General features: G+C 39.8%; 1 long non-coding RNA gene across 1 annotated transcript in view; it reads right to left on the reverse strand.

Annotated features, from left to right (window-relative positions):
* Window positions 1–2075: 2075 nt before the first annotated feature.
* LOC123845318 (uncharacterized) overlaps window positions 2076–21693 on the reverse strand; it is a 140991-nt gene continuing 121373 nt past the window's right edge. Inside the window, exons 5-6 of the long non-coding RNA XR_010412075.1 lie at window positions 12956–13053; window positions 2076–3545 (exon numbers count right to left, since the gene is read on the reverse strand). This is a non-coding gene — a long non-coding RNA (uncharacterized LOC123845318). The remainder of the gene's footprint in view (window positions 3546–12955; window positions 13054–21693) is intronic.

The following is a 21693-nucleotide window of genomic DNA, read 5'->3' on the forward strand; positions in this document are numbered from 1 at the left end:
TCTGGGTATGTGATAAAGCTCTGCTCCTAGAGGTCACCCAGGGGCCTATGTGTTTGTCATCCTTTAAAACCCGGTTATTCCAAGTGTGGCCCTGGACCAGCAACATCAGTATCACGTGCGACCTTATTAAAAATGTTAACAGGGTGCCTGGGTGGCTCAGTCTGGTAAGCCTCTGACTCTTGGTTTCAGTTCAGGTCGTGATCTCGGAATCCTGGGATCAAGCCCCAAGTTGGGCTCCACGCTCAGCATGGAGTCTGCTTGTCTCTCTCTCTCTCCTTCTCCCTCTGCCTCTCCCCGAGCTCAAGCACACAGTCTCTCTCTCTAAAATAAATAAATCTTCTTAAAAAAATGTTAAAGCTCAGGCCCTACCCATGCCTTCTGAATCAGAATCTCTATTTTAACACCATCACTGAGTAAGCAAATTAATATTTGAGAAGCATTACTTAAGAATATTGCCATCTGCATGGTTAAAATTGGCCCTTTAGCACCACATCCAAGAAAAGAAGAAAAGAAAGAGGAAGGGGATGGAGAGTAATCGATTTCCTCTTAAGGAGATGACATGGAAGTCACACCTATCACTTCCACTCACATTGGCCACACCTAGCTCAAGGGAGGTTGGACAATGTGGTCTCCTGCTGGATGGTTAGATGTAAGAGAAAGAAGGAAAGGAGAAGAGAAGAAAAAAGAAGAAGTCACAATCTTTGTCAAAATTGTTATCTTTGTTTTGTTGTCATTGTTATTATAACACAGGGCGGGCTAATAGGGTTGTGGGGTAGATCTAACTGGTCCATAATTAGGGACTGTCTTTCAAAAAAGTAATATAGTATATTATAATATAACCATGGGCTTTATAGTGCTAAGCTATTCAGACACAGACTTACAAAAAGAGGGGGAAAAAGAGGCTTCCAAGCTCAACTAGCACACTCCCTTTTTTAAGTAGTAAATAGATAACATTTTAGTACCCAAGAAAATGAGTTTAGTAGGGACCAAGATACTCTGTCTTTTAAGGGATACATAATTCACAAGGACCACCTTGATGAAACTCGAAACGGTGGCATTTCTTGGATGGTGCAAAGTTCTTACTGAAAAATCTCCATCTGATTACTAGGAAATTATATACATGTATCAATGAGCCCCTCACCGAGACTCAGAGAATGAAAGGAAAAGAGGCACAGAGCATTCACAACAATAATTGTAAAAATGAAAATTTAATACCAGCTTCCCCTATGACAAGTCCTAAAACCTGAATGGTGTCACATAGCAGAGGTTTATTTCTTGCTCACGTAAAGCTCCATGTGAGTCAAGCAGACTTATGCTATTTTGTAACAATGTCATCTAGAACAGACACTGTCTAGGAACGTTTCAGCAGGAAAGACAAGGGTGGAGAAGACATATCACGTAAGTGCCCTGGGCTGGATTATTTGGCAAGGACTGTCTTTCACAAAGATACCCAAATTTGGCAGCACAAAGAGAAAGTAGGACTAAAGAAAATAATTATCCCTTATATTACACTTAAAATAAGTTCCCTCAAACTACTTTTTTTTTCCTTTTACACCTAGATTCCCCTAAACATAAAATTTCCCATCAAGTTTGGAGACTTCTAGAAGTAAATTAAATCAGCAAGCCTCCCTTTGGCTCGTTGGGACTGCACCCTCCCTCCCAAATCAAAGAATAACTAGCCTAAAATCCCAACAAGTACTCAGAAATTTCTTCTGAAAATACACTGGCTTACGTCCGGGTAAATTTTGGAAAATGGACTTCATTTTCCCACTATTGTTGTGAGGGTGCTTTGTACAGAAGGAGCCCATTTTAGAGGAAAGAGCCCAGGGTAAAGGTCCAGACCCAGACTCTTATCAACTGAAGGTGGTATGAGCCTGTTTGCTTGCCTATTAAATGAAAGAAGAATAGATAATCTGTAAGATTTCTTTCAATACTTAAATTTCAGGAATTTAGGACTGAAAGAAAGCAGGTGGAAAATCACCTTCTGAGTAATCTCAAGTTCAATTTATATATCTTTCTTCTAGAGAAATCTTACTATAGACATAATATGCAAACTGACAAAGTTATTTCTTCTGCTTTATTACAAAACATCCATACAGGCCCAAGGAAGGAGACTCAACTTTATAAGACCAGTAAGCAACCCACAGTTCTGATAGCTATGCATCATAGACTTAAGAACTATTGCCTAATGTTTTTTAAAAGGATTAATTTTAGATTAAACCCAGTCCACAGACTGGAAGTGGACAATGATTACAAACCCAAATCATTGCTAGATCATCAAATAGGCAGCATTCAGCTTATCACAAATAGCTGCACTTCATACTCTGAAGTAGACACATGCCTGAAAAGCAGGTTTAAAGAAACTTAAAATAAACCAAATTTGATTTTTCACATTGATTTCCATTTAAGGGGTGAGAGCCGGAATGGATAAGTGCTTTCTATTCGAGTATTGGAGAACCAACTGCCCTCTTAATATGTGTTCAGATATTATATTCAACAAATATTCAGCGTTCCCAACATGAAATTTTAGGCACTACCCTATTTGAGTTCCCTTTCCACATTTGCTGGAAGACAAAGGAAATGAATCCTGATCTCAGGCACTATTTCTTATTTCTTATCACTACCTATTTTCCTCTTGTTGTTCTTGTTCTTATTTCTTCTTTTTTTTTCCTTTTTTGATTATTATCTTTCTAGTTTTATATCACCGCCTTCTGAGGATTCCTTGTAGCATATAATGTTCATACACATATGTATATTTTCTCTCCCATAAACTCTCCTACCCTTACTCTAAAATATCTTCAAGATAATGTGCTCATCTCAGCCTCACTGACACCCTCCCTGGGTGGACCTATTCAAACCTCAGGACTGAGCCCTAAACAAATAGCCTCAATGTCGGAACACTATGTTCCTAAGAGGATGCTTGGGAAAGCCATCCATAATGACACTTCGTTTCTATGCCATGCCTTTTTTTTCCCCCAGAGCAGTTTCTCATAATTTCACTTTATTTCACCGCCACAGTGACTCCAACAGATTGGGCAGGTGCATGTAACCCCTTTTGGAAAACAAGGAAGGAACCTGAGGTTAAAGGCGGGGAGGCAAAAGGCAGGGAGGTATCACTCAGTTGACGTGAAAAGATCATGGGAGCATCTGGTCCAGCGGTTGGTGTCAGTAGAAGGTCAGTAAGCTTTCGCTGACTCTTCAGGGCTGCTTTAGCGCCTCACTCAAGGTCCCCGTTAGGTCTTCTGTGTCTGCGTGTGCGCGCACACGAGCATGCATGTGTAGGGAAAGACGTGTTTTTACTTACGGAAAAAACGGAGTGATATTTATGATCTTGCAGTGGTCTAGAAAAGATACATTTCCTTCATATGCAGCCCCAGAATTAGAGTAATTCCTTTGATCTTCTACCTTTAATTGCTAAATTTTCCTTTCAGTGGATTGACAGTGGGGGATAGGGCTGAAGTCCTGGTTGCCATCGGAGACGAGCCACTGCGTCTGGAGGATGCCTCTCATAACGTTATTTCTTACTCCATCTCATAAAGCCTGTTCTGTATAAATATATTTAATTAATTAATAAACAGGATGTAATGAATTCTGGCAGGGTGACATTTGAGCACAAAGCAAGGGGTTTAAACAGATCTTGACATGTGTTAGGCAGGAAAACAACCCCCCCCAACACACACACACTCACATTCACAAAAGGTCTTTTTATTCATCGCAGTTATCATGTAAAGTGGAGTTTCATAAGGTTAATTTGACATTTGAGGGGAACTGAGCAAGAGATGCAGAGCACAGGAGAGGCAAATGTTTCAAAATAGTTGACTAGCCATCAATCGCAATGCATCTATATTTCACAACTAAAAACATGAGACCACGTTAGAACTGATTCTTTCTAACAAGCTTGAAATGGCTCATAAATAAATCGGTTTGTTGAGTGAGCAGTTTTATTGTTTCTTACCATAATGTTTTCTAGTAAATCCCATCTCAGTATTCAGTGAAGTGAGTATGGGGGCTTAACCTGGCACACAAGTGTATTCAACAAATATTGAATCATCATTTTCCTCAGCACCTTCCTAAAGCACAGCTACCTTTCTTGTGCAGACCTGGGATGTCCCCCCTGCAGCGATCCCTGTCCTCAGAATACGTATGTATGGAATATTATGGATACATAGTTGGAAATTCAGCTCAATATTGGTAGCCCGTTTTGAAAAAAACCTAGAGAAGAAAGATGACTCTAAGCATCGGAGAACCTCCCTTATGACTTCTCTATGCCCTTTACAAGTTTGCTCTTTCCATAAAAGAAACTCTTTCATATTTTAAATACAATTTGGGTATTCCTTTATCTCTCCTTGTAACAACATGCATGGTAATTGTGCTTCCTTCTTTCCCCAGCTGTACTCTGATCTCCTCAGTGGAAGAGACTGTATATAATATCTTATTCATCCTGTACCCTTACTCTCTGAGTATTGAATGCTCCCAATATATTTATCAAATGAGTGAAAGTTGACCCTCACTTGTATTTATATACTGTTGGGTAAATAACTGCTCCAAGAATCCTAATTAAGAAACTTAATGTGGATTTGCCTATGAAAAATAACTTGACCTATTTCACTCTCCATTATTACCTCCCTCTTGGAAACAAAAATTGGTTCCTTATGGACATCACAATATTAATCATTTTTTAAATTTTGTATCATTTTGTGAATATTGCCCCATGATGTTGCATAATAGCTTGCAAAGATAGCAAGCTATTCACAGTTTTATAATAATTTCTTATTCATAGATTTCTCTATTATTTACTTTTTGTCAATAACTATGGAATAATGGACTATTTAACACCTCTTTTATATAATTTTTTTCTATGTATGAATTGGGTAATTGCAAAATATTCCTACAAATGAAATTATTTTCCAAAACATGTAAACATTAGTGTATATAAATTTATTTCCAAAATAGTTTTACTAATTTTATTGCAAATAACAATGCGCCAGAGTATGTATTTTATCGTAACTTACCGGGACTGAATAATCTTTTGAAAAAACTATTTGCAATTTTGATAAATTAAAATGATAACTTCTTCTTTTGAATTGACTTACAATCCCTACTAGTGGCTGCATTTTCTTACCCCTTATGTGCTCTACTAGGAACACGGTGAACATATTTAGCATCTGTAATTTCTCTTGATCCTTAACTAGACAAAAAATACGTAGATATGAATAAAAGAATATATGGCTGGGCGCCTGAGTGGCTCAGTTGGTTAAGCGACTGCCTTCAGCTCAGGTCATGATCCTGGAGTCCCGGGATCGAGTCCCGCATCGGGCTCCCTGCTCAGCGGGAAGTCTGCTCCTCCCTCTGACGCTCCCCCCTCTCATGTTCTCTCTGTCTCTATCTCATTCTCTCTCTCAAATAAATAAATAAAATCTTTAAAAAAAAAAAAAAGAATGTATGGCTTATGGACAGAAGACTCAATCAGCAAAATGAAATCTACTATAGAGCTATATGTTTAAAAGGTAATATAAAATCTACAGGCAGGAAATATAAGGTCTCGGTTTGGCACCATTGACAAAGGTAAGTGGAAACAGTGAAATTGAAGAGGCCCTCTGTGCAGAGTTAGTGACAGCAACACAAGACTTGACAAGGTCTTTCCAGGATTTACACAAAGGCTGAGCTGGGACTCAACATTTTGGCAGTTGTACGTTGCCATTCTCCAGAATGCTAGCTGATATATCCAATAAACCCACCATCTTTTTAGCTGATTTAAGGGGCCAGGAACAGGAAGCTGAGAGTTCCAGAGAACCACTGTTCCCAACTTGGGACCCTACAAATATGCATAGCTGAGATGGTGGTTCTTGCTTCTGACTTGGCTGGAGAGACGGAAAAGGCCAGAAAGAGCTGGTATTTTCAACTAGTGAATTAGACAGAGATAATAGGAAGGCAGGGGGAAAAAAAGCATAGCAGTACCACTAAGTTTGATTTCATGTGACCTCACTGGTCACATGAAAGCAGAGGAATGAGGAAATCAGACGGTTCAAACCCAAAATATCAAGCATACCTCCTATTTCCTGAATAATTTTAACGAAAGTGTTATTTTGGCCTGATTTATTCCAATAATTGTCATAGAGTCCCACCCCATTTGGCTCCATAGACATGATCACAGATATGAAGTCACTTTTTAACAGTGAGGGTAGGAAAGAGGGAAGTATCACTACATTCCTTATGTCACAGAAATTCTCCTTACTGACAGTTCCCATTACGAGACACTACAATACCAATTTAAATTAAACTTAGGTCAGCTGGTTGCCTAGCAGTAGGAACTAACCTCAACATCAGTCTGAATATAAATCTTAGTTGATATTTATTTCAAGCCTGCACAACTGTGGCTTATTAGTTTATTTCAGGGGTCTTTCAGTGGCCTTTGAGTCTCTGTCGGTAAGGCATAAAGAAATTGTCTGTAGGTCATCAACTACATTTGCTTTTTCCCAAATATTAATGCTAAGTGCTCTAGAAACCCTAAGACGTTTTTGTTTTTGTTTTTATCCGGCATGACTGTCAAATCAAAGAAACCCTGGTGGTTTCATTTTATTAAACTAAGTCACTCAAAGGAGGCTATGCAAGTCTCTAAACCACTGAAATAGAAGATGTTTAGAATTATGGAGAGGGGTATTCATTTCAATTAATCACAAATGATTCAAGAATTTTAACCCAAATTGAATTACTCTAAACTTGATATTTATACTACATATTTGATATATGTAGTATATGTATATCATATACTTGATATTCTACTACATATCATTTTAAATCATTTGCAAAACAAGAAAGGGAGAAAATAATGGGATGACTTGCACTTATTGTGGATTTTCCACATAAATATAAATGCCCAGTCAACTAATCATTGATTTTCCTGCCTTGTCAACTAATCATTGATTTTCCTGCCTTGTCCACGTTGCTCCAAAACAATTAACTAAACATAAAAACAGAGGAACCCACATTGCAGTCATTTTAACTTACTAAATGTCATTAGAACCTCATTTATCAGAAAGAATAAAATATTCCTAAATCACTCCCCTTGGTAGATTTTGTCTTTGAGATTTAAAAATATATAGTTACTGTAATTTTCAAAATGCGTGATATCCGTAAGAGCGGGTGCACTGTCTTTCTCACTGTCTACTGGAATATAGGGCCTCATGTGTTCATTGGCTTGTGGTATGTGTGCAAGAATTTGTTGAATTTTTTAAATGTTGCTGATATGTGGGTACTCATTCTAGTTTCAAATGGAACTATAACACTTCAGAGATCAGAAGCCTGGATTTTAGTTTACACACCAAATTTTACAACAAATTTCAAAACTACATAAGGCTCACCAATCCTCATGAAATGAGCATATTTTCTCGCATGTTAGGTTAGAAAAGTATGCCACATCGCAGAGCTTCAAAGAACTTTTTATAATCAATTTATTCCCTGAGAATGTTTTCATAATTTTTTTTTCTATGTTAATCCCCATACATTACATCATTAGTTTTAGATGAAGTGTTCCATGATTCATTGTTTGTGCACAACAGAGAATGTTTTCATAATTTTTAAAAATTCAAACTCAAATCAAAGATGTAATGTATTGGAATTAAAGGAGAAAAGCCATGTGTGTGAATTCAATCCAAAGATCTAGAGAAAAATCTATGCATCAAAATCAATAAATATTTACCTACTGTAAAAGGTTATAAAGATTTCTTCTATAGTGAGCTTTAGAAATAAGATTAGACTTTCAGACAGATCTATAGTTGAAACCCAGCTCTTCTGCTTATTCCAAGTTACCCATCCTCTTGGAAACTCAATTTCTTCATCTAAAAAATTGGTACACTAATGTCCATTTCACATGGGTGCATGAGAATGAATTTAAATAATGCATATAAAACATTAGCATAGTGTTTGTCAAATAGAAGCATTCCTAGCATTGAACACTGTATCTTGAAATACTCAGGTACAGTTTTGCATGAATGCAGGTAACTATGTGAACTCTAAAGTTTCCTCCAAGCCCTAGACTTCTGATTGCTTATTAAGAACTAAAGTCCAGTGTGGGGGGTGCCTGGGTGGTACAGTCAGTTAAGCATCCAACTCTTGGTTTCCGCTTGGGTCCTGATCTCAGCGTCATGAGATTAAGTCCTACATAGGGCTGCACTGAGTGCAGAGTCTGCCCGAGATTCTCCCTCCCTCTCCCTCTGCCATTTTCCCCTGAGTCTACGCTCTCTCTCTCCCCCTCTAAAAATAAATAAATAAATAAATAAATAAATAAATAAATAAATAAATAAATAAATAAATCTTTTTTCCAAAAAGAATTAAAGCCCAGCTGAGCCACTATATGTAGACTTGATCAGCTATCAGTCACATTGATCCTTATTGGCTTTGCACTGGCCACTGAGGTTTCAGACTGGAAGTTAAAAGTCCAGATCAGGAATGGGGGGGTGGGGTGGGAGGGATGGGGCGGCTGGGTGATAGACAATGGGGAGGGTATGTGCCATGGTGAGCACTGTGAATTGTGCAAGGCAGTTGAATCACAGATCTGTACCTCTGAAAAAAATAATGCAATATATGTTAAGGAGGAAAAAAAAAGAAGAAGAAGAAGATAGCCAGTGGGGAAGAATGAAGGGGGGGAAATCAGAGGGGGAGATGAACCATGAGAGACGATGGACTCTGAAAAACAAACTGAGGGTTCTAGAGGGGAGGGGGGTGGGAGGATGGGTTAGCCTGGTGATGGGTATTAAAGAGGGCATGTTCTGCATGGAGCACTGGGTGTCATACGCAAACAATGAATCATGGAACACTACATCAAAAACTAATGATGTAATGTATGGTGATTAACATAAAAATTTTAAAAATTTAAAAAAATAAATAAAAGTCCAGATCATAAACTGTATTCTTTATGTTAATTGCTCCTTTGAATAAATCTAAATACTATTATAAATACAAAATAAAATGTACCATTATGGCATTAAATAATCATGGAAAATATAACATAAAACAATTTTTTTAAAAAACTTTAATTTCAAGATAATTTCTCACTGGGAAAATTCAAGTTCTGACGATGCTTCTGGCACTCCGCCAAGATCATCAGAAAGCCATGATTTGGCTGGAACAAAAACAGAAAGTATTAGCTATAAGGGATCAACACAGAAGACACTCTGTTTTGAGTTCCACAGATGCGGAATTTGGGGAGTAGTTACTAGCATTCTGCCGGGTGTTGTTGTTTCAATAGTTTACAGAAAGAATGCTGATATGCACAGGTGTGTGTGTGCCAGATACAGAAACGTTGGCAGCTAGACTACTTCACTCTGGAATAAATCTGCGATCACTTTTTGGTCTATAGACAGACCAAGATAAGGCCCTCCTACCCATTTCTTCATGCTTGTGCAACCGTCTAGAAAGATCATGACCATGTAGCGTATCATTAGGCCCCGTTTTCATCCCTGTTAAACTGCAGGGTCCAATTCTCGGCAGCTTCATGAGGATCAGGCTGCTGTAGTTTTTAAGGGATATTAAGTCAAGACAGCTGGGAATGCCAGCTCTGCCAGTCAAGCAGTAGTAAGGGTCAGAGTGTAGCCACCTGCCTATTCCCCCATCCCCTCATCCCTGTCATAGAGTGTGACACTTATCTCTAAGTGAGTCTCAACTCGCTACAAAGGAATGTTTCCTACGTTTCCTTAGCCAATGTGATTGTCACTGGGTAAAATTCAAGCTCCAACTGCGACTAGAACCAGCACAGTTGTTACTAGGCGAGTTTTTCTGACTCTTGAGTTTGTTTTCCTGTTGACTTTCGGAATGGTGCCTATGAGGTGAGAATGTAAGCCAATGCACAAGACGAAGGGGAGGGCCGTGAAACGTAGAGGGTGCAGAGTCTAGCTAATTTCAGTGGTTCTCCTCTCAGAGAGGATTGATATTTCCTGTCTACCTTTTGAGTGATTAATAATACAGTGGCTGATTCTTCTTCACCCAGAGGGTTATTGTCATCCTTGGTAGAGTCTGACATTTTACACTTTAAGTAAGCACACCCTTAGGCGAGGAGACACCAAGAGACAGATTTCCTTATTAAAAGAAGATGTCACCAAAAGAGCAAGTCAACAAATATGCCACTGCCAAGAAACAACCAACATACTAAAGGGAAAGAGAAAATAAAGTAGAAGGAAATAGGAGATTAAAGAGAGAGGGGGGTAGGTGTCACCTGGAGCACAATGCAACCAGAAGACAGGGATGAGCTATTCTCAGCTATTAGGATACAGCTCAGCATACTCAACCAGCTTGCCACTATGAAGTATGAAAACAGGGCTTAATGTTTGTATCATTTATGTGTCGGTGGCCCTCAGTCAACTACGCTGTCATGGCCAGGTAAAAAAACAAAAAAGATAGGTAAAACAATTTCTGGTGCCAGGTTGTGCAGATTTAATTTGCAATTTTTAGGCGGTTAATAGAAACACAATGGCGGGGCGCCTGGGTGGCTCAGTTGGTTAAGCGCCTGCCTTCAGCTCAGGTCATGATCCTGGAGTCCCGGGATCGAGTCCCACATCGGGCTCCCTGCTCAGCAGGGATCCCTCTGACCCTCCGCCCTCTCATGCCCTCTCTCTCTCATTCTCTCTCTCAAATAAATAAATAAATAAAATCTTAAAAAAAAAAAAAAGAAACACAATGGCAATGATCAGCTCAAGTGCAAGTGCACGGCACTGACAGCAGTCCCCCAAGAGAGAAGCTGAGAGATTTGAGGTGAGGCATCTCAGGAGGTGGGGGGCACAGGTAGCAGCGCAGGTTTCACATGGATGAATCATACTGACCTGCTGTGACAGTCCTTTCACTGAAAGGACTCCTCGGGTGATGGTCTTAGATCAGGACCCCAGATCTCAGTCACAGAGGAACTAAAATGTACTACACACATTGTGACAATGTATCTTCTATATCTGTATATGTGATATTCACTGAAGTCCTTTGCCCTCACTGAGCTTACAGTCTTGTAAGAAAGACATAAATTAAACAAGACAAATAAAGAAAATATATTACATAATATCAGACAGTGATTAGCACCTAAGAGATAAATAAAGCAAAGAAAGAAGCTAGGAAATGTTGGGAGTGATGGAAAAGAGACATGAAGGAAACTAGCAAATCATGTGGATTTCTGGCTCAAGAGAAAAGGAGAGACGTGAGGTTGGATACAGTAAGCTATGCAACTCTTCACAGAGTTTTATCCCAAGGAAGGGAAAGGATTAGAGTAGCATTTAGAAAGTGGGGCAAACCAGGGTTACTGGTGTGTTTTTGTTCTGCTCTGATTTTTTTTTAATATGGAAGAAATAGCAAACTCTTGAAGAGGCAAGAGAGGGTGAGATGTGATGGACAGGTGGAGGGGCTGGCCTTATGCAGAACACAGGCAGCTCAGGGAAGTGAGATTTCATAAGCCCAGGTGCTAGCAGGACTGTAGACATGATAGCAATTGGGTATGGAAGGTTTTTCACAGTGAAACAAAAAACAAAGTCATCAGTGGAAAGTGAGGACTGTGAGAAGGTATGATTGCAGGGGGGCAGGAGAAGGCATAAAGAAATGGTCTGGTGTCGGGCGCCTGGGTGGCTCAGTTGGTTGAGCGACTGCCTTCGGCTCAGGTCATGATCCTGGAGTCCCGGGATCGAGTCCTGCATCGGGCTCCCTGCTCGGCGGGGGGTCTGCTTCTCCCTCTGACCCTCCCCCCTCTCATGCTCTCTCTCTCTCTCATTCTCTCTCTCAAATAAATAAATAAAATCTTTAAAAAAAAAAAAGAAATGGTCTGGTGTCTAAAAAGGAATGGAAATGAAAGATACAAAATATGATTTCTGGATAGCAGTAGGGGCTCGTGTGAGGTTAATAATGACAGTGATGTTAAACTGAAACCAGTCAACACAGTTGTGTGTTCTCCTCCAGCCAACCCAGTTGCAAGTGCAATATTGGTTGAGGGTTGCATTGCTCACAATTCTGATTTATCCGAAGAAATATAGTAAGTGCAAGAAAATGGAAGGTTATACAAAGGAGTGATTACAATGCATAACCAGGGAATTTAAGCTGGGTAAGAAGGTAAGTTTACAAGGATGAGGAGGGAACATGAATATATATCAGTATCAATGGATTCTCTATCTTAGCTGGGTTTAATACTTATAAGACTTGAGGAATCCAAAGGGTTGGGGGAGCCTAGGAAGATAAAAAGTGGTGATCGAAAAATAGCATACATCAAATTGAAATTGTAGAAGTGTTGAAAATTATTGATAATGACAAGGTCTAGGACATGCCTATGGAAATGAATGGCTTATGGAACACAAAGGATAAGATCATCAAAAGAGCGAAGGACACAACTGAAAAGCCAGGGTGTTAGAAGAGACATCAACATAGATATGTTAATCACCAAGAAGGATGTACAGTGAGTGATGATAACACAGGAGAAAAATCTTCAAGGAGTATTTATTCAAAAGAACTGGAGCATAGAAAATATTGATAATTGCACCAGGAACTTCAAAATGCAGGACACTTGGGGTCAAAAATCTAAATCCAACTTTTCTCTTTTGGGAAATCCATTTTCATACATGTTACTATCATTTTGTCTGTATTAGGGAATGCAAACTATGCAGGCTTTTATGTCTCTAATAAAAGACTAGAAAAGAACTTTACTCTCCTGTAGGTGTTCTCTGAACCTTTTAGTGTTGGTAAACCAGAGCTTCTCAAAATCCTCTACTGGAAGTGTTCCAAGGCCAGAAGATCACAAACATGTTCCCAGAAGTTCTTAAGACAGAGTTCAAAGCAGCACTAGGTACAAGTGCCACATACAAGTTCAAGTTCACTGTTCTACTTTAAAAATTACTATGCAGTGTTTATCCTTCTATGTACCAGTCAGAGCAAGTAATAGCAATATTAGCTGATAGACAAATAATCCCCAAATCTAAATGTACAGTTTATTACTTACTCATGTCACCATCCAATGCAGGGTGGTTGCTTCTTAGTGGTTCCACCACCTTGGAGGGGTTTGGAATACCCCACAGGATCATTTGCCTCCAGCCAGTGCTTGAGGAAAAAAAAAAAAGTAAACATGAAGAAACTTGTAGAAGTTATAGTTCATGCATGGGAGTGGTAGGATTAATTCCACCCACATTCCATCATCCTGTACCCAGACATATGATGCACATAGAACCTTAATGCAAGAGCAGGTGAAAAGTGTGGTAAGTGCTGTGTAACAAAAGAGACCAAGGGATATTTAATAGTTAGTTTTGTTGACAAGATACTAGTCTATGACATTCAAGATACAGTATAAGAAATGCTTTAAATTAGTCATCCTTGAGCAAAATGGAAGTTCCAGAAAAATAAGGCATGCTATGTTTATCCTGTGGCCCTTCAGACCTCCTTTACAAAGTCTACAGGGGGATCAGAGTGTGAGAAGGCAGTGCTCTAAGCAATGACCCAGGGGAAATTTCTCCCTCCATAAGTTTCTTAGGTGGTTCCGATAAGTCCTATCATGCTTCAGTTTGCCTCTCTGCAAAATAGAAATAATAACTGAACATTTCATCCTCTCTGAGAGGGAATAATCCATTCATGTTATAATATATAGGAAGTCTCTAGAAAGTGATACCAAACTAAACAAATTCCTTACTCATTTCTTTTTTTTTTTTTTTAAGATTTTATTTATTTATTTGACAGAGAGAGACACAGCAAGAGAGGGAACACAGCAGGGGGAGTGGGAGAGGGAGAAGCAGGCTTCCTGTGGAGCACGGAGCCTGATGCGGGGCTTGATCCCAGGACCCTGAGATCATGACCTGAGCCGAAGGCAGACACTTAATGACTGAGCCACCCAGGCACCCCTCTTTACTCATTTCATATATATTACATAGAATCTTTGTGGGGTTTTATGTTGTTGTTCTTTCTTCTCCCGAACTGTCTTATCGGTAACTGTCTCTGAAATTAGTAACCTCCTTTTGTTTGTTAGCCTTTTTCCAGATTATTGAACATTACTAGTAATACTTCATTTCCATGGATCTGTAAGACTTGCTTTCATTCACAAAGTCTGTTCGCTGGGAATTCAATTGAAATCTCAGGGACTTTCTTTTTTATTTTTTAAAGATTGTATTTATTTATTTGACAGAGAGAGCACAAACAGGGGGAGCAGCAGAGGGAGAGGGAGAAGCAGGTTCCCTGCTCAGCAGGGAGCCCAAAACAGGGCTCGATCCCAGGACCCCAGGGTCATTACCTGAGCAGAAGGCAGATGCTTAACTGACTGAGCCACCCAGGTGCCCCTCTCATGGACATTCAACACTCATAAGATATTTCTCTTCAGGGGCGCCTCGGTGGCTCAGTCGTTAAGCGTCTGCCTTCGGCTCAGGTCATGATCCCAGGGTCCTGGGATCGAGCCCCGCATCAGGCTCCCTGCTCGGCGGGAAGCCTGCTTCTCCCTCTCCTACTCCCCCTGCTGTGTTCTCTCTCTCGCTGTGTCTCTCTCTGTCAAATAAATAAGTAAAATCTTAAAAAAAAAAAAAAAGATATTTCTCTTTACTACTGATCTACTATGCATTTGATAGTTGAATCAATAATATTTAATATTAAATAAAGATAATAAATTGACTTCAAAATATTCCAAAAAAGGTTATTTAATGAAACAACTGAATCTTCACAATAACTGGATTGTTGGAGTGAGACCTATGTGAAAATATAGCAAATGTGCTTATCATACATTTAATTTACATAAAAAATATCTTTAAAACTTGGAATTTAAATGAGAATTGGAGATAATTTCCACTTCACCCTGATTTTTAAACCTGTCAACTGCCGCAATGGTAGATATAAATGTAAAGTGCAAAATGATAAAGTTTGGGGCTCCTGACAATCTCCCTCTACTATTTATTCTCTCTTAAACACTTACTGCATGAAAACATCCATTTCTCACTTCCACTTCCACGCCCCTACACTTCCTTTGAAGGCAAAAGTGTGACTGAGGGCCTAGGTAACAGTGAGTCAACAGCAGAATCAGGGACTGAGGAAGCAATGGGGCAAAGGAGATGGCAGTGAGACTAAGGGCCACGGAGGCAGCCTAAGTGATTGAGCAATCAGTGACCTACAGGGGATTGGTAAAATAAGTGAATACATTGAGGATATGGGAGTCAGTTTTCACTGTCCAAAAAGAAACTTACACATACAGAAAGGGGGAAAGCTAGAAATACCTAGGAGGTATTGAATTGGACTATGGAGGTAGTGGGATAAGCTTGATTTTTTAAAAATATATATGGAAAGATACGGGAATACAGGTATGTGTATATGTGTGTATGTCCATGTATATGTGTACATATGCATACATATCTCTCCTAGTGCTATCTTCCATTACACTCCAGTAGCAATAAGCACAGTTAGCACTAAGGTCTTGGTTTCTAAGTACCAGAACCAGGGCTTCCTGGGGGAAATGTCTGATTTAGGGGAGGGGGCAAGGAAAGTATAAGATGATCCTTGAATACCATGTTGCTCTAGAGATGAAGGAAGTACTCAAAGAATGATGGAGATAAAGCTTGAATGGGCCCTTGTCAATTCTGGGACAATTTGAGCATCACACAAATAATGTTAATGATAAAACAAAATGAAAAGATGGGAATCAAGAGTTCATACAGATAAATAAATAGGAAAGAAAGAAGGGTAAGATCTTCTTTATATTAGAATGCCAATTAATAAAGAAAGAAGGATGAAAATAATTTCATAGAAACAGAAAATGCATCAGACAGAAGATATCAATGTTTGCTAATACTGGTGGGTGGATATTTAATGAGGAAAATGATAATCACATACTGTATTTTCTCACAATGTAAAACCAACGACAAAGGCAAAAATGGTGACTTTATGGTGCATAAACATGGCAGCATCACCTTGATTAGAAGATCAAGTTTACTATCTCCAGTGAAGGAGCAGATCCACATCATATGCATCTGAATGCGATACACTGAGAGTAAACCATCATTTCTATGGTGGTCATGCCCGCTATGCATGACCTGAGTCTGGTCATGAAGACTCGGCTGAGGGACATTCTACAGAATGAAATGCCTGTAATTTTTATGATTTTCAAGGTCATGAGATATATAGAAAAATTGAGGAACTAATTCAGATTGCAGGACACTGAAGAAACATGACATCTGAATGCAAACTGTTATCCTGGATTAAACCCTGGACCAGATAGGAAAAGGAGGCTTTACTGGGGCCGTATTATATCAGTGCTGATTTCATTTGGAAGACTGAATTGTGGTCATGTAAGAAGGTGTCCTTGTTTGGGGAGAAATACATATTAGAGTATTAGGCATTAGGTGCATGATGGGGCATTATGTCTGTAAGTGGCTCTCAACTGGTTAAGAAAAAGAATAAAAATATTCAGTTATTGATTCCTCGTCTCTCCGCTTCAAATTCAACTTTTGTTGCCTACTTTGCAAAAGTGTATCTGGGCCTTGTCATTTTTTTTCTTTGCCAGTCGACAACAAGCTTTTTCAGTAAAGGAAGCTGGAGAAATAATGCAGAATAAAAGAGTTTTGTTTCCTGGTTCCATTGTGTTCCCTTGGCAAGGGTCTTGCAAAGCAGGTGGCTTCTCCAGTACCTGGTTCCTGAGCACAAACCATGTCCTTAGCACCCAGCTCCTGCTGGACCGGCGGCTCCCCAGCACTCAGCTCCTACAGGTGACCAGCTTCTCTGGCACCTGCTGTCTGCAGCCAGTGGCAGCCCAAAGCCCCCAGTAGCCAATAGCTTCTACCAGGAATCACCTCTAGGGATACACCTCCCTGTGAGCAGCTTTCCCTGGCATGCTAGAGGGTAGATTTCCAGCAAATTCTACCAGCACAGCACCACAACAACCTCCCTGCCATTCCGTGAACCACAGCCATGCCCTCTTCGGTGAGGTCTGGATCTCAGCCCTAAAGAGACCTTCCTTGGGCACTTTATCCCAGCTGTCAGGCTAGTGGCTCATCCTTATGTCTGCTATTCCTATATTGTTGACAGTTCTCTTTGCTTCTTCCTAGATAATTTCTCATTCCTACAATCCCCAGTTATAGTTAGTAATTCTTTATATTAAACTTTTCCTCTTCAAGTGACTATGTAGTTCTCTATCCTGAGTGGGTCTCGACATACATATTTGGATATAGAGACCGCAGAGATGTTGCTGAGGCAAATGTGCTAAAATGTTAACAATCGAGAGAACTCCATAAAGATAATATGGACATTCTTTGTACTGTTGTTGGAACTTTTTAAAATAATCTCTCAGTTTTAACTGCTGGTGTTCTGAAATTTCACCACGCTGTGCCTTGTTGCTATTTGAATGACTTCTGGTATAAAATGAAACAAAGTTTCTGCCATGTTCATTCAATGGAAAATCATTTATAAAAATGAGCATTTTCCATGATACCTATTTAATATTTATTTTAATTAGATAAGTAACCTCAATACATGAAAATAAAATCTTATTTTATATATCTATGCTGATAAAAACAAGTGTTTACTTTTCTTAAGAAATGGCCAGGACCCCAACTATGCTGCTACCTGAGCTTCCAGTATCCCTCACAGAATCAGAGGCTGAGCTGTTACAGCAGGGCAGGCATTTTACTACAAATGGTTCATGAGGTCAAAAGGAGCCCAGATGGGGCGCCTGGGTGGCTCAGTTGGTTAAGCGACTGCCTTCGGCTCAGGTCATGATCCTGGAGTCCCGGGATCGAGTCCCGCATCGGGCTCCCTGCTCGGCAAGGAGTCTGCTTCTCCCTCTGACCCTCTTCCCTCTTGTGCTGTCTCTCATTCTCTCTCTCAAATAAATAAATAAAATCTTTAAAAAAAAAAAAAAAGGGAGCCCATAGGTCATCTGGCATTTGTCTAGACAAGTGAAATTTGTCTAGAACCCCAAATATGAGCTTCAGAAAGACTCTTCCAGAAAATCCACTTTGATAAAATATCTCTATCCCACTCCACAGTGGTTTTATTATGGACCACTCAGCCAGGTTCCCAAATACCCTCCCTCAGCATTCCGTGCTCTCTCTCCCAGTCTCTTATTATCTTTGCTACTGAGGGAGGATTTCTTGGGGGCAGCTGTGTCTTTCATCTCTGTGTCCCCAGAGCCTACACTGATGTCTCAGAAATACCAGGTACTAGATCAATATTTACTGTTGAGTAAATAACTCCTGCAAGAATCCTTTTTTTTTAAAGATTTTTTTATTTATTTATTTGAGAGAGAGAGCGAGAGAGAGAGCACAAGAGAGGGGGAGCGGGAGAGGGAGAAGCAGACTCCCTGCTGAGCAGGGAGCCCGATGTGGGACTCAATCCCAGGACTCCAGGATCATGACCTGAGCCGAAGGCAGTTGCTTAACCAATGGAGCCACCCAGGCGCCCCTCCTGCAAGAATCCTAACTTAGAAACTTAATGTGGATTTGCCTATCTCCCTCTCCATTATTACCTCCCTCTTGGAAACAAAAATTGGTTCCTTAAAGATATCACAATATTAATCATTTGAGACACTGAAAGTTGAAGCCACTGGTTCAACTGTTTTCTGGTCCTATTTTTTTCTTGCAACTGAAAGGCTTTGATCACTCCCTCCAACCTATTAAAATGACTAGAAAGTTAATCTCATTATAGTATTTAAAAGAGTAGAAACACAGAGCAGACTATCTGTTCCATATGGATACTTCCATCAGGTGGATATGGCCATATTATTAAATGGATAGATTTCTGCGAATAGCAGCTCTGTTTCACATGGGATGAATGCCTCTGGCCATGTCTATTTTCCCTACATTGCTGACAAAGGTATTTTGCTCTACTTTATGGAGTATAAGTATCATATACTTAATAGCAGTTAGTGATGTCAGTGCTCTTTGGTATAGTAAATCTCTAGTGTGAGATAATCTTAGTTAATAATCAGCATAAAGCAGAGAGAGGTCATTTTTTTTAACATTGCCATAAAGCCTGCGTTTACTATGATAGAGTTGGAAGGAGGCAATCCCATTAACCTTTGTATTGTATTGATAAAATTATATACCCTCCTGAATATCAAGGGTGGTGACGCTGCTGCTGGTCTTTACCTTTTAATGTTCTCCAATAACATTCCAGCTGGCCCAGCATCATAGGACTTGGCCTCAGGTGACCTAGCCTTGAGCCCAGCCTTGCCATTCTTTTAGGAATGCGACCTTGGGCAAGTCTTAACCTCTTAAAGCTCAGATTTTTCATCCATATTTTTTTCCTTCTTTCTAAATGAAGTATATATGGGTTTATGTGTGTTCTACACATTTTTTTTTACAATTATCCAGTATGACTTCTATATAAAGGAAAAAAGAAGGATTTTAAAGTTTTCTTTAAAAAAATTCCTTTATATTACTGTATATAAAAATAAAAGCATGTCTATATGTGGGGAAGTGGGTTTTCATAATCCTCCATTTCTTACTCGCCTTGTAGAACTGGTATACGAACTGAATAAGAAAAAGAATATGAAAACATTACAAAAACTCAAGTTAATATTATTATCAATCTGCACACCCAAAACTGAAGGGTTTTCTTTGAACTTTTCAAGGCACTGTGCATGGACGTTATAGGGCAAAATGAGCGGTAAACTGGGAGGGGTAGAATTGCTCTCTTTTGCAAATCGTAGCCTAATTCGAGATGACATGGAGTAATGGCAAAGAAGGTTTCCCAGGGCATAAAAAGAGATGTAAAGGAAGTGGCAGCTTGGATCCCCCTTCAAGGTACACTGGAGTTTGGGCAATGCCATTTGGCTGTCACCTAGGAAACAAGAAAGGGCTGCCCTGTTGACTTCTGCAAGGGTGCTGTGGGTCGGGTAGTTTCAGCCCTGCATTGTAAGACATGGGAGAGCATCTCGGGTTGTCTTCAGGCCCACCTCCAATCCAAATCTATGAGAATGTTCACGTGGTGCAAAGGATGTTAATGCAAGGCTATAGTTCAAAAACTTTAAAGGTTACAATGACTACAGAAAAAAAAAAATAAAGTGTAAAGGAGAAATGAGGTCAATTAGCAGAAACCCTGCTCCTTAAGTGGCATGCCTATAAATTGTCTCAAAGGTGGCCACGCATTTGAAATGCTTTCATGGGATAGGTTAATTCTTCCTCTTTGTAATTAAAGAGAATGGTGACAATAGTGTTGTATCCTAGGTCACATTCTCCACCATCAGAATTAATTAATTCTCTGAATTAATTAATGTTGGGGTCATTTTAACTATATGTAACCCATCTTTCAAGACTCATTTCAAGCCCTTATCATTCTAGCAAAGGCTTCCCTGACTATTCCAGGTCTCAGTGAAAACCTGCTTCTTGTAATTCTTATGATCTGAAACACACAATTTAGCATTTTATCTAAACTGTCTCTTATTATTTCTCTCTCTCCAATTAGAGCATAAATTCTTGGAGGGCATGAGTTCTGTTTTACACTTCTTTTATTATCCTACCATAGCCCTGAGCACAATTCTGAAAATAGTGCTTAATAAATACTTGTTGATTAATGAATACTTCCTGAATTGCCTCTAAGGCACCATTCACACTTTCTTTCACCTTAGGGTAAGGGCAATTTTTCTATTTAGGGAAATATGTCAAGACCTCTCTCTTTACTTTCTTTTTTGTTCACCCCCTTTTTAATATGTAAAGGCAGATCTTGCAGAGAAGGGGGGATCTGTTAATTTGGCAACATTCAAGACTGCCCATTTCTTCCCTCCAAGAAAATTTTCTCTCTGGATTTTTAGGCATGCAGGTAAATTTATAGAACTTCTGTCAAGACACAGCAGTTTCCTCAATGAGCGCGTGGATCCCAGTTTCCATGCCCTGAGGAGAGACATGAGGCATTTAGCCAGAGTCCCCACTCACAGCCACAGGGGGTAGCTTGCTGCGCCCTGTACCACTGCCCTTTCACAACAGGACATTGTTCTTCAGGCCTCCTGCCCTCCCTGACATACGCCGGAGGAAAATTAAAACAAAACAAAACTGTGTGCCTACCAGGGCTGTCTCTGCAGGCTTTCCTCGGCATTGGAAAATTCCCACCGAGTGACCCTCCTGGTTCCACGAATTGATCACTGGTAGCTCAGGTCCTACCCGAGGCCGAGAACTGAGACACTTCACAGTTAAGGTCAGGAAGTGGGGAGCACAGACAACTGGGCAATGGGGAAGCCCAGGAATACGTCCTAAGGAGAGAACAGGAGGAGTAGCCCACGCAGTTTCCCGTTGCTCTAGCAAGGAGACGCTGATATAGTAACATGGCCAACCAAAATAAAGATGGCTACCATGACCAGGGGCCCTTCTCTGGAACCTAAGTTCTTCATTCACTTAACTTAGAAACTGACAAACAGGATATCAGACAAAGATAAGTTCACGAGGCTAGTAGGCTTCGATAAAGAGTGCCGAAGAGAAAAAAGAAAAGGTAATTTCTGGGTTTACTTATAAAGGACTGCTTAAAGGATCAAGGGCACTAAGAAGCAGAGGGTAGTCCCATGGAATAATGTATCTAGGAAAGAGGAAGGGAAGGGTGACCACACTAAAACTTTGATAGACCTTAAGATTCTACACTGGACTTCAGAGCAACTTCCTTTGTCGATTATCTTGTGGAAGATGGGAAAGTAAATAAAAAGAACTTCCTCTCTCTTTAATGACTTTAGAAAGGGGGAGGAAAGAAAAGATGGTGGATCAGAAGCAGCTCATATGTATATTCAAAACTTCC

The sequence above is a fragment of the Mirounga angustirostris genome, unplaced genomic scaffold (genome assembly GCF_029215605.1).
Source record: "Mirounga angustirostris isolate CCGP_5_RB_7025 unplaced genomic scaffold, mMirAng1.0.hap1 SCAF_6, whole genome shotgun sequence".
In the NCBI taxonomy this organism is placed as follows: domain Eukaryota; kingdom Metazoa; phylum Chordata; class Mammalia; order Carnivora; family Phocidae; genus Mirounga; species Mirounga angustirostris.